Here is a 21759-nt window from a genome sequence, read left to right as displayed (position 1 = left end):
TATGCTATTGACTATCTGATACTGAACGTAACTGCAAAGCCCAAAGCCTCATCTCAAAGTCATGCGACTCAGAACAATTAAAACCCAAACCAAGTAACATAAAAGATATCACTCCCTTCTGCAATCTCCCATCGATCATCTTCTAAAAACCATCCAGAGCCAGGTTGTAAGCCCAAATCTAGTTCTGCCACAGCAGCGATGAATAAAGTAGTTAAATACTCCAGGTAGTGGACATCTTCGAACTTGTAGGGAAAATTTAAAAAGTGACTTTAGTATCTAAAGGCGCTCTTTTTTCCCTTTGTTTTTCTTCTTCTTAATAAAGACGACAGACATTCACCAGGAACCGATTTAATGCTCCTTGAAGCCAATTTTCCCCTGATTTCACAAAGCTGTAGATTTCAGCTCCTGGGGAACTTGTTGGTCGCCTCAAGAACGGCCCTTTTTAAACACACAGGTAGCAAGCTTAAATGGGCTTTTCTATATTTACTTCAGGAAGCGCGTAACGCTTGAACACAACACACACTTGGGCAAACACGGCCACAGACTGCGAGCGTTCACAGCTGAATGTCGCAACTGCGTCCCATCTAAAAATCACACAGCTTTTGCTTGTGAGGTCTCATAATGCCAAGAAATCAACTGCTTAACAGCTCCAAACTTGCCCACGGCCAGCAGCATCAGTCGAGCTCTGTAAACGCGCACGGTCACGTGGGTCTGCTCACGGTATTTACTAGCTGCTCTAGGGATTATTTAGGTGGGACGGAGTTGGTAAGCCTAGTACTGGATGCGGGGATTGGGGTTGTAACACAGCCCAATAAAATTAGGACATGCATTTTCGCGATTCCTTGAAATCATTCGCTTTGGACGGAGTTCCTATGCCTAGCTGTGGGATTCAGGGGTGAATTGTAATTGCAATCATTTCCTTGACGAGGGCTGTGGCCAAAAATGACAAAAGTGCCATGCTACAGTAAGTCAACGATTAAATAAGTGAACATAGTTTTAAAGGATATACAGATGTATAGGCAGGCTCTGTCTAGGAAAAGAAACAAAAGACGGGCAACGTTGAAATGGCTTCTACCATTTACTGCAAATCCACAACGGAGGAGCCTGAGAAATAGGCCACGTTGTCTATGGGGACCCTGTTCATTTCTTCTCCGTGCATAACTCATTTCAATAAACACTTTATTGCGCATGGGAAAAAGTAGGATTCTTAGGCTCACTATGCAAAGGGAATTTTTGTCATGGAGCATCCAGCAATTACTGCAGCCCTCATCGTTTCCATCAGAAATCTCATCCTTTATACAGCACACAACAACAACTCAGGCAAAATGTCAATCTTCTTGACACAGACACCTATGCTCCTCCATGACTCTTCTCACCATGGAGTGGAGCAACCCCCAGCCTCTGATACAGCTGAACAGCACTAAATGCTTGAAAAAAAAGAAGAGGAGAAAAAAAAAAGAAGAAGAAGAAAAAAAAGTAAGTAGATTTACAGCACAGGCCAATTCTCTGACGCCCAGGGCCTGAATTGAGCACCTGATAAGCTCATCTCTGCCCTGGCAGCAGAGATGCTCCAGAAAGCACCAGCTGGCACTGCTTCCCGTCCAGCTTTCGCAGGGCGACTTTCATAGCACAGCTTCACTTTCCCATTCAGAGAGCATTCAGTATTATTTCCATGAGAAGATCAGGCCCCGTCAGCGTGCCAGGCATTGTTATTCTTCCAAGTAAAAGCATTAATTGCTCATTCAGGCTACGGGGCTGCATGGGGAAAGAGGCAGCTGTCGGGCATCTCTTCTCATCTTCCCCATCGAACGCACAGCGTCCTGCCTCACCAAGTTCCTTCCATGTTTGGAGAAACAGGACTTTGGCCTGTGACAGATGGCCCCACACACGCATCGTGCTGCAGCCGTCTAGATACGACCGTTTTGGAGATGTCCATCCTACCCTGCTGAGATACGTCCCTCCAGCAGCGGAAGCAGCAGCAGGTGACCAGCGCTCACAGCTCAGACACCCCCCAGGTGGGAAGCACAGCTTTTGGACTCAAGCTGCCAAAGGAGGAGGGCTTCAGCTAAAACGCTGGCCTGCGACTAGCCTAACTAAGGTTTGAGGCCACCTTGCGCTCTGGGGAGGCTGCGGTTGGGATGGGCAGCTGGAGGCAGCCACATCCTACACCAGCGCACGGCAAAGCTCACTAACAGCTAGCTGCCGACATCCTCGGTAACACCCATGTAAATTAAGCACAAAGCGCACCTGTGAAAGAAGCATAAAAACGCCCGCCTCCAAAATCCATTTCTCCTCTGAAATAAAAACGTTGCTAGACAGAAATTCTGGGGCAATGCCTTAGCTCAGCAAGGGTAGCAACGCCGCCTATTTGCTATACTGCCTTGGTACATTTCAGAGCATGGAGCCACCGTCGGGCACCGAGGAAAACAGGTCCAGAGAGGAAAAATAATACTACTGCAATAACAACCCCAAAACCCAACACTGAAACTAAGTCAAAGTGGGCCACCTTCTTCCTGGCCCCTCTGAGCTTCAGCTCCTAACTTCAACAGGGATTTCGGAGAACCCTGCTAAAGCAACCTACCGCTTGTTCTAAAGCGGTAAGTTTTTGGGCAAACATATAAGCAAAGCACTCCACTTAACGAAGCTAATAACAAGGAGCTTAGCACCTATTTGAACCTGCCACATCACTCCCTAGTCAAACAGCGTGCCCTAATCAGCCTTCTCCCTGACAGGTTTATACTGTAATTGATAAAATTAGACTAAATGCTATTGTGCCAAATGGCAGCATAATTTAAATTTCCTCTATTTAAACAACCGCTAGCTTTTGCACAGAAAGCACTGTACTTGAGGTAAGCACATTACTTTTAATTCCCTACTTACCTACTGTGTCAAGTATTTTCTTGTGGTTAAGATGACTCCCAGGTCTATTCCGCTGTATAACCTTGCTTGTTTCTTTCATCACTATAAATCTGAAACGAGGCACTCGAATATCATACTACTCAATATGACATTTTCATTTATGCCTGCTTATGCAATCCCCCCCCCCCATCCAAAGGATGGTTCTCAAGTAGCATATACCAACAACGTACCTACAATTGAAAACTTAACCAGTCGAAAACCAAGCGCGAACAGGCAGCGCCTAGTATCACAAAGCACCAGGAAACACCTGCAAGGGTAAACTATCTCCCCAAGCAGTCGGTGAGAAACGCTGCCTTCGCCACCAGTGCAGCGCTCCTAACAAAGAAAGCACTAGTGTTTTGCCGGAGACCAAAAAAAAAAAAGGGCTCCATTAGTAAAACCCTGCTTGTCACCTGTGCCGTAGGGAGAAAAAATAAAATTTCCACCGAAACAACGCCTAAACAGTCAGGAATACGTTACATTGAAAAATGGCTGTCTAGAAAACATGTCGTCTTAAGCAACCGTGTCAAAACATACAGCTGTACGCTCCAGGCCAAACTCAAATTTAGTATGCAGAGATACGTTTTTTAAAAAGTCTTAAATTTGAATTCATTCCTCCTTCCCAGCCATCCAGTTTGGGGTCTTGTGCATAGGAGGAAATACGTTTCACATCATGCCAGCTCACAGCAACGTTAATAAAAGCTACCCTGCGTACCTTGCTGAATTAGCTGTTACAGTCTTTTCCCACATTTTAACATCATGTTCCTGCTATTGTGTGAGCATAATATAACGCGAGCAGAGCTGGCTGGAAAAGTGGTGCTCATTTTCAGCAACTCTGAGATCAAAACATCTTTTTTTTTTTTCAACTTTGCACTGGCACAAAATCCCAAGCCATACTGATAGGTTTCTGTCAAAGACGCCAACTGGGCAGACCTGGCATTTTCTAACAACAAAACATAAAGTCTGAAAAATCCCCGGGCCGCTGCTGCATGGGAAGAAACAGCAAAACAAAACTTTTTGATGTGCAGGTCCGCACTTCTCAGGTTTCTGATACGGGATGAACGAGAGGTTTGCAGAGGTGGGCGATCCTACAAGGACTGGGCAGATCAGCTTCTCTGCAAGCACAAAAACACTCTCTTAACATTGCTTTCCCATGCAGACCATTGCCATACGTACCACAGGCACGCATGGTTGTGAAGGCGCATCGGTGGGATCGACTAGAGGATGTTTAAACCTTCAAGAAGCCATACACCACATTTATTGGACTCCAAGAACTGGACTTCCATACCTTAGGAGCTGTATCTTTCACTATGCTTTAACGCTATCTTTTCATTCAGTTAAAACAAACAAACAAAAAAACCACACAGACAATCAGGATTTTTCTTTTTGGAATATATTGTGTATATGAAAACCCTGTCTAGCAGAACCAGTTTCCTGAGATCTGTTGCTCTGTACTTATTCTCATCCTGCTGATAATTCACCTAAGTAAAACCTCTTTAAGACATGTGGCGTTAATGCCAGGAATCGCGTGTTATCGCACACCTTAAAATAACTTTTAGTACAAAGACTTCAACGCGAGAAAGCACGATCAGCCACAGGGGAAGAAACGAATGGGGCGCCGGTTTTACAGTGGGAACAGCACAAGAGAGAAGAGAATTAGCAATCTCAGCCCAAATTCAGATCAGGAGCACAAAATTGCCTTGATTTTGCTCAGCGCAAACGCCAACAAACCACTGCAGCACCCGACGTCTCGGTTTAAGAGTCAAGAAAATATGTGCGTTCTTCTTCTTGGCTCCCCGATGTTTATCGGTTATTTTTAAGGGCCGTGTCTGTTCAGCATGCATTAGACGTATACACAGAGCACTTCCGTCCCACCTTTCTAATTGCTCTAATCACGCATTCCGCTATTAAGGCGACTTCTAATGTCGCACACTGCATTAACCAAGCCTCTCAATTTATTCTCTTCCCCATTCTTCTCAGTTAATAAAAGGAGAGCGAGAAGGAAGGGGAAGGAGACGGCCCGCGTTCAATGCCGTCGATATTTAAACGAGTTCTGGCGAGCCTTTTGAAGCTCACACCCCACAGAACGAGGGCGCTTCCATGTCACCCTTTTACTGCTGCTAGAGATTGGAAACAATTTCTCTGGAGGTGAGCTTACAGGGCAGCGGTACCTGGGTTTACAGCTGGACGGCTTGGAAATGAGGCTCCCCGCTGCTGCTTTAGCTGCGCTCTCTCCCTTTGAGAGCACATCCCGCCGGGGCAGGGGGTGGTCACTAACTCAAGTTGTCACCTGTTGTCAAGGAAGAGGATCCCAAGTCACGAAGCCGATCCTTTCCAGCTTGTAAATTCACTAGAAACACCTCTTCCCTTCCCCGTCCCCTTTTCACCAACTCCACAGTTCACTTTTTTAACGGACCTGCCTCTTTCTTTGTTGTCGACGGCTACTAGTCCTGCTGCAGGAGCTTAAACGAGCTCAGGAGGCTGCGCCGTTGGCTTAGTTCAGCGAAGCACTGTAATTGATGGCTGGTTAATTTAATTGGGCAAGCAGAAGCAGTTAGCCTGCCTGTTAATCCAGGCAGCAATAAATCCCTAGGCACAAGTATCAAGCACAGCCTGCGTTCAGACTACAACTAGGTCCGTACTGATCTGTCCAACTCTGCAATTGCCCGGGAAGCCCTTTTAAATACTTAGCAAGCATCTCAAGCAGCATAAGAGCATACTACAAAGCTGGGGCCAAGCACAGAGCAGCAGTCACTGGCGTGCAGAGGAGGACGCGGCAAGCTCGGGAGATGCCTCCAGCCCTAGTCCCGAGGGGCATCCGTGGATGCGTAAAGCTCTCAGCATCGCCACAGGTCTAGATAACTCTGCTTAGCCCAACTTTATTGTGACGTATAAGCACAGAAGGCGGTGGCTGAAAAACAGTGAAGTGCTCTTTTCTAATCTTGCTGTCTTCCTAAGACACTTCGTCCTAAGTGATAAGACAAGATCAGTCGCGAAGCTATTCATAACTGAAACCAAACAGCTTCATCTGTTATCTGGCATTCAGTGGCTTCCTGGGCATAGATACAGTTATGTTTTTGTAAAACCTTTACCGAGCTCAGAGTAATCTAAACTTCAGAGGCTATTTTAAGCAATTCATCATTAAAACACATTTTTACTCTCAACAAGAGTCAGCCTGACCCCCGATAGCCGCCGTTAAAAAGGTCTGTCCCTATCTACACTTACCATGAGACACGCTGAACAGCAAGTTAGTTAACATCACTAAAAACACTCCTAATATTCAACTGAAGATAAAACTTCACTTATTGATCATATAGGGCAGGTCCTTTCCCATCGATTGGTGTCTCAAGGCACCAAAGCTGGAAAACACTATCTTTGGGCAGCCAGAGTCTCATCTCATCCAAGCCCTTGCAAGCACCAGTAGCTTGACAACTCCCAGTATTCCCTGGCGCTTCACCGCCACATCACCGCCACAGCCACGGATCACGGCACCCCTTTCCTCCCTGGCACTTGGCAGCAGCAACGCAACTTCCCACGGAGAGCCTGGAGAGCTTCAACCCACAGCAGAATTCTTGCCTGAGTTTGCAATTAGCATCCCACCGCAGACCACCCAGCTCCTTGGGCAGCGTCAAGGCCAAAGGCAGCGGAGGGGCCCACGGCGAGCAGGCAAGAAGGGCCCCCGAACAGCAAAAACTAATTGATAGCCCCTCATGCTGAGCAGACACAAAGCCATGAACGTGCAGTGAAGTACAGGAAAAGGTATCTGAAACTCTGTAAGACAATGAGACTTATTAAACAAGAGGCTTGCTTGGAAGCTACTTATCTCTCCAGTGTCCTGCGTGATCCCTTCTTGACCGAGGCAAGGCACCTGCCCTGCTGCCCTCTCTTGCAAAAAGCTTCCCAAAGGGTACCCCAGCCAACGTCCCAGTGACTTTACGTGGATAAATTTTGGCGCGTGGATTGACTACTCTTTGCCACAGGATGACTGACAGCTTGCAGAAACTAAGGAGAGAATTAACGTGTTTAACAGTGCCACAATAATCACAATATATTTACATTTTTCTGACACATTAGTCAAACATTTATCATTTCTTAAGATGCAGCTATGATACTTTGTCTAAACTGTCATGAGTCACAATGTAATTACATGGTAATCATATGGCAATTAATTTATATGATATTCATTTGAAATAGAGAAGAATTAGGCTTGTGATAGCATGGAAAATTAACATACGCCAGACAAGAAATGGAAATCAAGCTGCTAGGAAAAAAAATTAGGAAAATAAATGTTAAAATCAGTGTTTAAACAAATAGCTCCAAGCTTTAGGGAAAAGCTGTAAGAATAAACCAACGAATTCATTTTCAGTTTCTAAATTTCTTTTGGAGAAAAGGTCTCAAAAGTTTTACACGTCATTTTAACCCCTTCCACCCATCCCCAAAAGGTCATCTTAATCTTTCCTGTCCACCCGCAAGTGAGCTGGCGCAGAGGGCTCGTTTTCGCTCTTCTCTCTTGAGCCTGCCTGGGGGTGAGGGGGCTCCGGAGCCTGATGAATCAAAAATGTCATGCAATGCCTCTGAATACAGTGACGGTGTATGCTTAAAGGGTAAATCACGGGCTGCATCCTCGGAGCGTTCCAGGACACCTTGCAAAACTCATACAATCCGTACCGAAGCTTTCTCCAGCTCGCCCATTTTATTGGCTGACCTAGGAATAAGCGGGATGAAGAGGCAGAATGGTAGCGTATCGGGGCACCACGGGCAAAGCCCTCACCCCTGCTGAGAATGGGGATCCTTGCAATAATCGCTTACAATTTTCCATCTGAAAAGGCAAAGTTATAAATATCTAATAAGATCGGCTAATACACCAGTGCATTTTTATGACAGATGGCTATTAAGCCCTTTGGTACTGGAGCTTTGCCAAGTTTCGGTGCTTTCCTTGCTTCGGAGATCTCCGTCCCCGGAATCTCTTTTTCCAATTTATTCAAAATAGGGGGTTGGAGCCGGCCGCGTTGGGCGCTGAGCTCTAGCCAGTGAGCTGAGCCCTGCAGCTTCGGGAAGCTCCAGGAGAGATGAGGCTGGAGGGAGTCAGAGGTGAGGTGGCACTGCCACAACATTGCCCCTGCTCAAAACCTGGGAGCGTGATGACAAACGAGAGGGAACGCAAAGGACAGCGGAAAGAAACATCTGCCAAAGAGAAAAGCTCGAATATCAGGTGGGACCCACCAGAAAAGAGAGTTCTGAACTTCTAAAAGACTTTTAGTAACAACAAGAGAGAGTAAACACTAAAAAAAAACCTAATGTACAGAGCAGAAATTTAAGATACTTTACACAGTGAATTATTCCATTTACAGCTTCCTTTTAAAAGTCATACTAATTAATGGCTTTAGCTAATCTCATTCTTATTCACCAGACAGGCTGTATTTATTTTGCAAAGAAAATGTTTGACGGGACTAGCGTATTGAGGGCTTCCTAACTCGAGCGCAGCAGTTGTCTTGGGAAACGGCACTGCAGTCATGTTTAACGCGCGCCCTGTGTAGAGCAACTTTGATGAAAAGGGGGAATAAAATTATACAATTATTGCACTAATTATACATTAGACGTTTGCGTTCAGTGGCCGGGTCACCTGAAGAAAAACCACACGGAAAAGCTGTCTCATTAACGTTGCCAATAGGATAACCTAGGACACTGCAAGCAGCTGGAAAAAGCGAAACCGAGCGTTTCCCTGAAAACAGAAACCACAAAGTAAAACGGGGCAGGGATGTCCGGGCCCTGCCTTCGCTGCACCCCCCCGGTCCAGGCACGTGAAACGGGGCACGGACCGTCCCCAGGCACAATCGCGGCTGCGGGTGACAAATGACCTTAGGCAGCCTCCCGTCGCTCCTTCTGTATCTTAACTTCATTGCTAGCTGTCACCGCACGAAGCGGCTCGCGGGCTCCTTCCCTACGCTGCCGGGAGGAAAAAGGAAATTTCAAGCTCCTGATCCCGATCGTTACGTGGGTTTTGTGTTTGTGCTGGGCAAACATGCGAAGGCTTAGGCAAATAACGAAAAAAAAAGCATCACCACACAATGAATTCTCAGATTCCCGGCACCACAGGCGAGCGATTCACTCGAGCAGATCCCTGCTACCGCCCCGTCTCCTCCCGTTACTTATTGGCTTCAGCCTGCGGCAGCCGAGCTCGGAGGAAAGGCTGCAGCTCCACTTTGCATTTGCTGCCCGTCACCTTCCCTGTCTCTAAAATCGACCTCCTGGATGCTCACGCGCCTGGCTTTCCCATCACACCCACATGGCGTGCCTGGCCAAAAGCTGTGGCAAACGGATCGTTTCTGCAGGTTATCGAGCAGGTCCAGCTTGGGCGATCGACGGAGAGAAACCCCCAGGCGCTCGCGTGCAGAAACACGAGCCAAGGTGCTCAGCTCCGCTGCATCGGCGCGTTGCGCCACGCAAAAACGGAATCCTTGAGGCGCACTTTGATTTTTGGTTAGGAAACGGAGAGCGCTGCATCTCCCGGGCTTTCTGCCGCCTTTCCGCCCGCAGGCTCGCTCCAACGCCAGCCTTGGGAAGTTTCGCACGAGGGACGGAGTTGAGTTTTGTCCACGTGCCGCGCAGGGCAAGCCCCTTCGCCAGCGATTAACGTGACACCCTCAAAGCAAAACCGAAACACTCCGTTTCCCGCGTTTGCTGGGGAAGGAGTCTCCACGCGCACAGATTTGCGCTTTGCTGCTGCTTTTTGTACAGCTCCCAGAGCTCCTGGCTGTGGGCCACGGGAAGAGCATCCTCCAGACTTACCAAAACTCGATTTATCTTAATCCTGCTTCATGTGCCCAAAACAGTTTTCGCAGACGACACTTGATAGAAAATGCTTCAACGGACTATAAATTCTGCCATCTCTATTAAGCCTGCTCCAGGCTTCAGTTAAATATGGCAAAGAAGAACTATTTGCATGTAAATAAATTATTCTTCTATGGATAAAGCCAGTCAGTGTGGGAGACGGGATCCAGTTCAATTAGTGCCTCCATGACAGTAATGAGAAAAATACTCTACCATGACCCATTGTAAATCTAAGAGAAAAGGCTTCGGCAGGGAGTTAGCAATTCCAATGCTAATTGTGCATAATTAAACAATGTAACAGCACCATTTACAATAATTTCAATGATATACAAATTTACTAATTTTATTACAACATCTGTGTGTCTTCATTTTGTTTCATCTATTATATTTCTTACGGAGGCAAGAGCTCTTTTCAGTAAAATACGAACTGACCTGCATTTTTATAAGTTTTCTTTCAAATTTAAACCTAGCAAAGAGGAGGCAGATTTGATAAAACGCCATGGAAAAATCTATCCTTATTAGGTTGGAGCAATTTTTCTGTGCTGACATGTTTATTCTTTGGAAAAAACCAAATTCAATTTTTGGTTGTCTGGAGTAAACTGACTATTAATTTTGAATTTGGCAAATAACTCCAGGTAGGGAGGGGAAGGAAAAAAAACCCTTGAAAAATCAAGACATTCGCTGTTTTGCAGTTTACCGGAATGCAATATTTAAACTAAATTAAGAACTTTGTTCAGCTTTGAGCTGAACAAAAGATTTCAGTTCTCACACAGCAAAATCTTTCACAATTTTTGTTCCGGTGAGGAAAAAACCCATCATTTTGGGTTGATCCAAGCCAAAGGCTGCTTGAGTTTTTTTTTCTTTTCGGTTTGTCCAACTGAAATGCCAAATACTTGCATTGCTCTGACTTTTACACAAGCGTGCTCCACTCGGTCCCAAAACCTCGCTTCCTAACACCCCCCCCCCACTCAGGTCACTGCTGTCACCACTAGCTTTTGCTCTTGGAAACATAATCCAGCATCATCCGTTACCCTTTCTCCTTACTCCAGAAGCTTTCTCCACAGCAGCAGGACAAGCACTGACTAAAAGCCCTTCTGATGCCCGCTCCCAAGCTCGCGTTACAGAGATGCCACGAGATCACAGAATCACAGAATCGTTTAGGTTGGATGGGCCCTCTGGAGATCATCTAGTCCAACCTCCCTGCTCAAGCAGGGTCACCTAGAGCAGATTGCCCAGGATCACATCCAGACAGGTTGTGAACATCTCCGGTGAAGGAGACTCCACAACCTCTCTGGGCAACCTGGTCCAATGCTCTGTCACCCTCACAGTCAAGAAGTTTGTCCTCAGCTTCAGATGGACCTGCCTGTGGTTCAGTTTCTGCCCGTTGCCTCTTGTCCTGTGGCTGGGCACCACGGAGAAGAGGCTGGCCCTGTCCTCTTGACACCCCCCCTTCAGATACTTGGACAGGTGAGATGCTCACCTCAGTCTCTCCAGCGCTAACAAGGCACACGTTTTCCTCCGACAGCGCCGGGTCGGCCACTGCCGTGGGTCAGCCCCAGCGCCGACTCCCCAACCGCCGGTCCCCATCGGAGACAACAGCCCACCAGGGCCGCTGGCGCGAGCGGAAAGAGTGCAGTTTTAAAGCTAAAAGGCGATCGTACATTTGACTTCCTGCACAAGACAAGCCGAAGAGCCTGACCGTGGGATTCCCCTGGGCGTTTTAACACCCCGCTGCTGGACGGACTCATTTCAGCCCGCAGCGGTGGGCTACCTCTGCGGGCGCCGCCAAAGCGCGCGAGAACAACAAGCCTTCTGCCACCGGGTTTGAATTTGCCATTGCTCCAGTGGAAACGTTTTAGAGGTCTCCTCCTGAGGAAGGAGGAAAATTGAAGTTGGAAACCTCCCGAGGAAAACAAGAGGAATTGAATTGGGAACCTTAGATGCAAGGACAGGCGTGTGTCATCTTAAACATTTACGCTAAAAATCGCTGCTGGGCACGCACGCACTAAAGCAAAAGTACCAGAGGTCTTAAAATAAGACAGGACAACTGTGCGCTACAGACGGATGGGGGCCCTCGTCTGTAACCCCGAACGAGAAGGCGACCTCTAGGTTTCTGCCTTCAGAGCGGCTTGCCAGACCCCCAAACACAGGCAGCAACGAAGCCGTGCGCCAAGCGGGCGGTTTGCTGCGATCCTGGGCAGAAATCACTCGGCGCTGGGCTGCCGCGATGTGTCAGCCAGGGCGCCACGCAGGGAAACCCCCCCTGAGTTTCCACTTGACTCTTCCCCTCCCTCCAAAGCAAGCCAGAGAAACGAAGAGGCGTTGAAGAGGAGGGCTAACAAAGGAAAGAAAAACAGAAGTAAGAGGTGATGAAACCAAAATGTGAAGAATAGCCTCCGATCCAAGCCCTACAGGCTCGTACAGTAATGATCCCTTTCCATCCCACCCATCAATCAGAGCAGGAGATCGGCCCTTCACATAGTGGAGAGCGAGCCCCAAACCGGCTCCTACCAGCAGTAAAAAGGAGTGGAGAAGGACCATGCCTTTAGAGGACTGTTTATTAAACACTGTCTAGACAGGGAACGGAGGAGAAACAGCAAAGACGTTGTGGAAGACCGCTGCCACTTAGTCTCATACCGCTTACGGTATTGATACGCGCTCACTGCCGAACTGGTATTGTAATGCGGACTTCCAGATTTTGATTCTTGTTATCCAGCATCATCCAAAATTAAACATTAAACTTTAAACATTTAAAAAGAGGAGGGAGTAAGTGAGGCTGAGAGCAACGCCACGCTGCTGTGTGCAGCTTGCCTGTCTGTAAAAATACCAAAGAGATGCTGTTGCTCTTCCTATTTTCGGTGCTTGCTGACATTTTGCTGTAACTTATTCTCATTTTACCCCCTTCCTCTGAAAAATAAGAACAACGTTCCTATTCTAATAATACACCAACAGCTCTCCAGGCCAAAAGATTGTTCATTCAACAGAGGACTATTTTTGCCAGTAAACAGTGGCTAAGCTCGGCGCACAGCAAACGCGCCTTACAGAGCGTACGCTGTATAAAACCCGGCAGATCACTCGTGATATTATGCTGAGCGTCATAGCACCCTTTGGTTTGTTACTCCTAAGTTCTTCCTTTGGGAGCATGTCCTTCCCAATGCACAGCCCTGCAGAGAGGCCAGTTCAGCCTCTATTTTGCTCTCCCTTGCCATGACTTCGCCCCTCCACTTCACCTCCAGAAGCGCTCGAGGCTCCCACAAGCCATAAAGTGTTTGACGTTCACATCTTTCAGATCCAGCGCATCAAAGAACCGCTGAAGGTTATGCTGATAAAGCCCGAAGAGACATTTCTAGAAACCTGGGGCTTCAGTGACAGAAGCTGTTCTGCCGTCACAGGGATCAGCCCCAAACGCAGCTGAACAGGAGCCCAGGGGAGACGAGGCCCACCAGGGAAAACGTGGGATCTGCTCGCTCCAGCAGTGACCGGGCACAGCCCGCAAAGGGGTTGAGGCATTTAGCTCAATTAAAAAATAAGCACATAAAAACAAAAGGCGGATCTCACATACGACGATGGCCGATTCAACAACAGTTAAGCAAGGGCAAAGGAAAATCGCTGCCTTGCAAAAGCCCCATCAGCCAGGGGCAAAATTCTGCATTTTGCAAGACCCCACAGTGGCACGCTGAGACGCATCTCGAGGGAAAAACCAAAGATGTTTATTTAAGGAAATAAAAAAAACTAGTAGCTTTTTATGAAATCGGTGACGAAGGCCTCCTTATTTTGCTCCTGGGAAGCTCGTGCTAAGCCAACAAAGCAGGATTCCTCATCCTGGCAATTAAGGTCCAGTGGACACTGTCTGCGGCGCATCTGCGAAACGTTTGCATCAGCTATAAATTGATTGCTTGATGCAGGATTAAAATCTCAGGGTTTTTTTTTTTTCTTTTTATTTGCTTAAGGAGCTGTCAGTTTTGGGCTCTTCACAGTGACCCTAGTAGTTACAGGTGGCAGTCACTGTAAAATCGCCAGTCGCTTCACTTAGCAAAACTTGGGCCCTGGTCAGACGTGAAAAGATGCAGGGTCATTGCCCCGCAGAGGTCAGAATCGCGCCCCAAGCCTGCAAGTGCAGCAGCGCAGCAAAGGCTTCCCCTGGAAAAGGAGCAATACTCCTGGAAAACACACACCAGAATTAGGCCTCGGGCCCTGAAGGCACGTTTGGAGAAAGGTGAAATTTTACCAGGTCAGCTGAGGGACAGGAACACGCTCAAAATCCTTCAGCTTCTGGCTCTCTGTTGGGCCACAGGCGCCCCCGCTGCAGGGCACTACCGCGAGCCCCGGCTGCAGCAGAGCTCGCGCGGTGCCCGCGCCTCCCTCCTTCCCCTTTCCCCAGCACGCGGGTATCTCATTACACTGGGTTTTACTCAGTGGCAAGCTTCCCCACAGAAGCGGGGACAGCAAAAGGCTATTGCAAGTAGGCAGAACCGAAAGCAAAGCTTGTGTTCGTGCCGGGAACCCTTTTTTTTTTTTTTTTCTTCTCTCCCAGCTTTTGCATACCAAAAATATAATATTGAGGTAAATGAGACATAAAACAACCCAGCATTTGCAGCTGAAACTGAGTATTTTGCCCAATCTCAGAAACAACACAGAAAACGACCCTCCTAAGAAGCTGAATACTTTAGTCTGATTTGAGAGAGAATGATGCCTCGAATAAGGCCAGCGAAAAGGAAGCACTCACGAGAACAGACAAAGGTGTCTAGCTTTCAGGCTTTTTTGTATAGTAAGTACAAGTTAGTACAAGTCTTGGGGATAGCAGCGGCCAGAAATGGCTTTTGGCGGGGGGGGGGGGATTTTTGACCAGAAGGCCGTAACAGTGTCAAGGAAAAGACTGTATGAACACAGCTTCGTTGGAATGACCTGGTTTTCGCTTAGAGAAAGAGCATCGCTTCTTGACAGGCTGCAACCGTACGTTTACATATCATCACTTTGAGGGATTTTGGTGCTACCCAACCAGGGACATTTTTAGGCAGTGCTACAAAGAAAAGCCCTTTTAACCAACTTTTATTCTTCTATAGGCGTTATTCTGCTAACATAGTTCATTACATCCTAATGAAACGAAGACAGCTGGCTCAAGGAACGAGTCCTCAAATCCCTGCGATGGATATTTATTTGCAAGGCTGGAGGATCTGTAATAGAAGATCCATAGCTCATGCTCGAATGTGTTTTCGTCTTCGTTACAAACGGCACGAGCGTACCCAGTGTAGTTCGGGGGCACAATCGATCTATAGCCGAAACGGATCAGCTCCACGGCTAAGCGAGGAGACGAAATAGCAGATGATAATCCACAGCTCAAAACCAGCTGCTCCGCTGTGATCGAACAATACCTTCAGCGTCAAAATGCTTCGTGGGAGCGTGCCGCAGCGCCTGCAGCCGTCACTGGACGGCGGGGCACAGCGGCCGTAACCTCAGGCAAAGCTGCCGCCAAGCCTCTGCACCAACTTGGTGGCCTGGCTGGGTTCGGCAAATGGTTCAGCAACTTGACAGACCTCAGTTACAAATATCAGCACCTTCAGCAGCTGCTTGCTCTTCGCAAGCATTTCCCTCGCATCGCTGTCTACTTACAGATCGCCAGCAACTACTGAGAACCGAAATCCATCCCATCCCTTTCTGCGGCGTCCTTCGGTACAGGTTCCTGCAGCAGCTGCTTTTAAGACGCATGCTTTTTGGGAGAAGGCAAAGTACTTCACTGCCTGCTCAGGTGAACATCACACAAACAAGACAAACAGGGAGGACTCTGGTTTGTGGCCTTCTTTCTTTTGCTCTTCCTAGTCATCTTCTGTACTTTTAGCAAAGAGAGCCTTTTCCAAACAACTTGACAATGACTTGACAAAGGTTGCGCAGCAGATGAGATGTGTGAGTTTTCACATACGCAGGCTGCAGAGACTGACTCTCATAATAGCGCGTATGTTTTACATTGAGCTCACCCAGCGAGGAAAGCGGTAGGGTAACCCACCTGGAGAATACGCTTACTTTCTTCAACGTAAGAATTCTCCAGCCTCCAGAGAAACTAAAAATAGTATCTCAAAAGTGACAGAAATCTAAGACCTAATAGGTCATGTTTTCCATTCATTTCTCAAGACTGTTCCTTACAACAGGTATATCTTCTAGTTGATCATTCCGTGGATTTTAAAGGACTCTGCTAACGCCTTCTGCTTCTGGAAGAGTTTATTCTACAGCTTTACAAAGACAACCATTAATTTCCTGATATTCACTGCAGGTTTTCCTTTCTTAGGCCTTCACTCTGCACGGTATTTCTGAAGGATGAACTGTTGCTCCTGTTCCTGAGGTATGTATTACATGGGGTTGTTGCTTTTGATTTATAGCAGCAGGATGACTTGCGCCTCGCCATTCCTTTCATTCTTCCCCGCCTTTTGGCCCTTTCTGGAGGGTAAGCCGATAAATCCAGGTTTGGGGGATTTTGCTTTCAGAAGTCATGTTCCAAATGTGAGGCATCTTCCCATCTATAAATTAGCAATGCTGGTATGAAAAGGCTTTAAAGGAACGTTCCACATCCCAGGCTTCCTCATTTGGAGGAACCAATATACTCGTAGCTACGTGTTTTAACGGGTTTCTTGGTCAACGCTTGGCAGATTGTTCTCTGCGATGATCCTGCAGGGCCCACAGGCGCATGACTCGCAATGACCGAGAATTCAGTGAGACCCAAAGCGAGCAGGTACTTCCATAATCACCGCAATTATCCAGGATGATAAAACAGTCTATAATATTTTATTGCTACTTTGCTGGCACTTAGGATCTGCCTCAATCTCAAAGTATCAGAAATCAGAACGAGTCGCAGTGTTCGGCTCTGGCCACCATTCGAGCTCTTGGGCCAGACAAACCCTGGATCCGATCCCGCTTGGCTATGTCCTTCTCATCCTGTTAAAACCGAATGACGCTTACTTTCACAGTCTCTTGCCTCTGTCCTGAGCTTGTTAAGGTGGTTTTCTTAAGCATGAGCGTAAACTCTCTTACAGAACGTATTTTCAGTATTGTATCTTTTTCTAGAAAGCAACATTAAGCTGCCACTATTATTTTTTTCTACCCAAAAAGTATGGGTTTGTCAAAGCTGGCATGCTATTTCTATTTCTCCTTCTATTTCTACTTCTCCTTTTTGGGTAGCAAAGGCTGAGGGAGCTGGGCCTGTTCAGCCTGGAGAAGAGAAGGCTCGGGGGGATCTGATCAATGCGTTTAAGTATCTGAAGGGAAGTTGTCAAGAGGACGGGGCCGGACTATATTCAGTGGTGCCCAGCGACAGGACAAGAGGCAGTGGGCACAAACTGAAACACAGGCAGTTCCATCTGAACCTGAGGAAAAACTTCTTTCCTGTGAGGGTGACTGAGGAGGTTGCCCAGAGGAGTTGTGGAGTCTCCTTCCCTGGAGATACTCAAAAGCCATCTGGCCACAGTCCTGGGCGATGTGCTCTAGGTGACCCTGTTCAAGCCAGGGGGGTTGGACTAGATGATCTCCAGAGGTCCCATCCAACCTCAACCATTCTGTGATTCTGTGGCAGGTGCAAGTTCATTATGCTCGGATAATACCTCAGAGCACTTCAATCTTCCTCTCTCCTAAGACTAATCACCGCAAAAGGGACAAAAGAAACATTATCAGAAATCCAGTATTCCACATAGCATGCAAATGCTATTAGCCTCCTACTTAACTTCAAACACAAGTACCAGAAGTCAGTGGAACCGGTTGCACTTAACTGCCTGCAGAAGTACTTTATTGAACTAGATCTTCATTGCTTTAACCAAAAGCTCCTCCAATCAACCTTCCAGTGATGGTATTTGACATCAGGGACATCTCATCTCCGAAGTTAGTGGCACTCAACTTCATACGACGTAGGGTTTAGCGCTCATAGCAAGGCACTTCAGAAGCAGCTCGCACGGATAGAGTTCAAAGACAGCAATACGCTCAGCACATGAATAATACAGACGTTCCTCATCGCTGCTTGCTGGTGGGGAGACCGGCTGCAAAGCACAGGCAAACTCACTGGCAACACTGGTTTTGAGGTGGATGTTCGGGAAGGTGAACCTCTCCCTCCACATCCCTGGGTGAGGATGCACGCCCAGCACAGGTGGGCCTGCAGTTAGATGGCCCAGCGCTAATACCAGCTTTGGGGTGGGAGTGCTAATGTTGCTAAATGCTGCAATCCGCACAAATGTGCTGACATTTCTGAACTGCAAAAGCCCTAAAGGCAGACATCTACAGAGGAAACCTTTAAAATTGATCTGGTTTAGTACAAAGCCTCTACACCTCCTTCTGCTCCTCCACCCCTTGACACAGCTTACAGTGAAAGCCTTTGCCTTCCCTTTCATATAGCTTTTAACAGCAATTCAAGTCCATTGATCCAGGACTGTGAGTCAGTGTATTACAATGCACGATTATTCAGCTCTCGGAAAGTCAGTTTGTTGTAAAATTTCATTTTATTCCATAACAAGAAGGAACTGGTGTAGGGGGAGGACTACCGGAAAAAAACTGGCAATTTGTTCCTTAAATACTCAGGAAAATACAAAAACATCACTCAAAGGAACGTGCAAAATGTTCCTCTGTAGTACAGAGTGCTTCCCAACAGCTACATATCTCCATATCTATCTGTACCTTGTCTGTGCCTCTATGGACTTCAAGTAACTACCTCTGTTCCTCAAAAAGATTTGGGAAGGCGGGTGGACAAAAAGGAGAATAAACAAGCCCGAAGGATACCAGGGTTTTCTCTGAGCAAAGTTTGTCCGTGAACAGAGTGAAATCGTGGAATCTATTCCAACTCCTAATCAAGGTTAAGAGTAGACTAGAAAACTCATTACACTCTCCATTTACGCCAGATGTAAATAACCTCTCTTACTATGGTTAGAAGAAAACTACTCATTTGCTTTATAATAAAACCATTTATAATTTAAAAGTATTACGGTTTTTGTTGGTTAGCTTAACTGTACTTCATTGTTTGATTTAGTCCAACTTCAATTAGGCCAGCATTTCCAAAAAAATAGGTAGGGGAGAGGTTTATATTTACAAGCATAAGACCATTAACAGCACAAGGTGGTTGAAAGGGAAGGGCTAAATGCTTTCATTTGCCTAGAGGGAAGATCAGCTTCTAAAGAACATCTAATTAAGAAGGTTTGCACCGTTTTATTTTTAATAATACTCTCCACTACAAGTGTTTTTACGGTATCTACCACAACAATTTCTGGACTGTGGCTTAAATCCACATGTTTTGCAGGTGCACAGGAGATGACAGTGCCAGAACTCTTCAAGGACAGAGAGGAGGAAGAGCTTGACAAGACACTAAACGGTAGCGGCGGGGGGAAAGTAAATTAATAATCAGGATTTAATAAAGAATTACAAGGCTGGACAGGGAGATGCATCTCCAGGTTGCATTTGGTCATGTTAAGAATTCAGTTTCTGATGTATGTTTTTGTTGGCAGCCAGTCTCTGGGTCCCAGGATATACCATGAGGACACCTAGCCAGCTGGGTACAAACGAACACAGGTCGTACTGTAGATGAGGGAGGGGATGATATTCGTCCACACATTACCCCCCCACCCCATCAGACACACGGCAGAGCCAACCAGACCATCTCCTTGTATCTCAAAGATCACAGGCAGACATTGCAAAAGTCTTAAGGCGTTTTCACCACGACACTTGGATCAGGAAGGGACTAGCTAGGGTCAGCACCAACCACGGCCTTGTATGCCCCCAAATACATATGGTGTAGCAGCCTAACACGAAGGGAACCAGAAGACCTGCGTTAGGGAGGAAAGTCCAAGAGGAGGAGGAAGAAAGGTTCTCCTGGCTACCACTGGGATATGGAGCAGGAACACGTCCGCTTCAGAGACTGCTGAACGTTTCAAGCCCCCAGATAGGTTCATGACGTTCACGGGGTGATCGCGGACGCTGCCAGCTCCTCAAAACGCCTTCCCCTACCCTTAATATCCCTACAGGCTGCCCTGGCTGAAGCTTTGCCAGCTGGTGCCCATCCACCATTGTTACCTCTGCCAAACCTTGACAGAGTCCCACCTGGAGCGGTGGCGGCAGAGAAACCAGTGTCTGGAACGTATTTTTGGCACTGGGACCTCTTAATCTCTCAGCAAAAGGGGTGGGGAAGGGGGTGGCACAGACTGAGCCCTGGGGAGCAGAGAAAAAGCCGCTCGCAACTGCCCTTGGCATCTCTTCAACAGCAGCAAGTGGAACTGCTCTAATGAAATACCTTCCACGCCTGCCAGGTCTCACAAATACTTCCGCAGCCCCCCACAGCCGGCTGCAGGATGGGGCTCAGAGAGATTCAGCAGAATTGGTGAGAAGGGCTGCCCTCTGACCGTCGTCACGAGGAGGCTAACGCCAGACACCAACACAGCCCCCGGCAACGGGGCCGTCCCTGCACTCTGGCCAACACTCATGCAAAGAGCCGGGAAGCGTGAGATGCCGATCACCACCTTTCCAATGATCTTTGCAATATAACGAAGGGCAGCTTTTGCTGCAACCACAAAAACAGAAGCCCTGGTAGCAAGCAAAGAGGATATTACTGATCTTGAGCACGTGCGTGGGTTTGAGTTACTCTGAATAATTTAAGCTGGAGCTCTTTTATCTCCATCCTGTTGAAGGGTTTGTATCACTGACACGCACACGAATCAGACAGACTGTCCTGGGCAACTGGCGGGGAGGGTACATGAAGTACAATGGGAACTAAAAGCAAAAAGCTAAAAGACAATTTAAAGAGACTCCTTAATCAGCCTGGACTTCAAATCTCTGAGATCACTCTCATCAACGCGCGTGCTACAGCTGAAGGAGGCTCCCTCAGAACGAAGCCTGCCCGACACAGGCAGACCAAGCACATAAGCTGCGAAGGAGCAGGGGAAGCTCTGGGCTGCTGACAACCTGCGGGAGACAGAAGGGAAACAAAGCTCCAGGTTGGGATTCGTCCCACATCTCTGCAAGGGGTGGCTCAGTGTCGGGTGAAGGACCTGTCAATACCATCTGCTAGTCAGGGAAGCCAGGGCGACAGCTCATGTATTACACAGCAAATCGATCGCATGCGCACACGAAAAGAAAAAAGTAGCAGCAGCAGGAGAGGACCAAGAAATGTGTAGCTGAGATGCATTTCATGTTTGCAGCTATTAGCTTTCAAATGTAAAGGGCCATATTCTCCATGCGGATGTTTCCTGCACTGCACGACCCCAAAATTAACTCCAGAAACCACGAAAAGGCCCTTTCCAATGCAAAGCGATGTCCTCCAGGGAGGCAGAGGTGGCCCTCTTTCAGGTGAGGGGACAGGGTGCCACCCTGAAGAGGGGACAAAAGGAAAGCAGAGGGACGCCCTGCTTCCCGGCACTCCTCCTTGCACTGTCCTCTGCACCCCAGCCGCGGTTATTCACATCAACGCCAGCGCACAGCAATCACTGGTGCATCAAGAGAAGTCCAGCAGTTACGCAAAGAAACTGCTGCAAAAGCTGCAAAACAGGAACTGTCCTTCAGCAATCGCCAGGGAACCTGCCTTTACGCAGCATGCTAGTTGTCTTACAAACGCTATTTCAAACTATACCATTCATACAAAACCACCAAAAATAATTGCAAAATTAATGGGGCAATAGCTAATGTACATATATTTGGTTATGGCTTGGCAAATCCAATTCGAGGATTAATTGTGTATTAATTCCCTTCTGTGTTTGTTTTGCAGGAGCTGAGAATTCAATTCAAGCCGAAGAGTAGCAGCTTGTACAGTTCATAAGTTATGCTTTCTACCAGCCTCGAAGCAATGCCAAAATTACACTGCAGAGCAGCCTGGGGCTATTTGCTGGCTTTGTATTGCTGGTGGGGTTTGCTCAGGAAAGCAGCAGAGGGGAAAGAGAGGTCGTGCAAGTCAGGGGGGTTTGGGCTTATTTTAGAGAGAGGTTAGTCCCGTGCGTGGAAGAGAAACGAGCTTCCTAGCACAGCTATTCTGCCTATTGCAAAGCTCTAGGCAGGTATAAAAATAAAAGGAGATAGATGGGA

The 21759-nt window shown here is 47.4% G+C and overlaps 1 protein-coding gene across 3 annotated transcripts in view; it reads right to left on the bottom strand.

Moving 5' to 3' along the window:
• ERBB4 (erb-b2 receptor tyrosine kinase 4) overlaps positions 1-21759 on the bottom strand; it is a 597238-nt gene that overhangs the window by 358773 nt on the left and 216706 nt on the right. The window lies entirely within an intron of this gene.

The sequence above is a fragment of the Struthio camelus genome, chromosome 6 (assembly GCF_040807025.1).
Source record: "Struthio camelus isolate bStrCam1 chromosome 6, bStrCam1.hap1, whole genome shotgun sequence".
Taxonomy (NCBI): domain Eukaryota; kingdom Metazoa; phylum Chordata; class Aves; order Struthioniformes; family Struthionidae; genus Struthio; species Struthio camelus.
The sequence above is the reverse complement of the archived record's forward strand: the minus strand, read 5'-3'. Positions and strand labels throughout refer to the sequence as shown.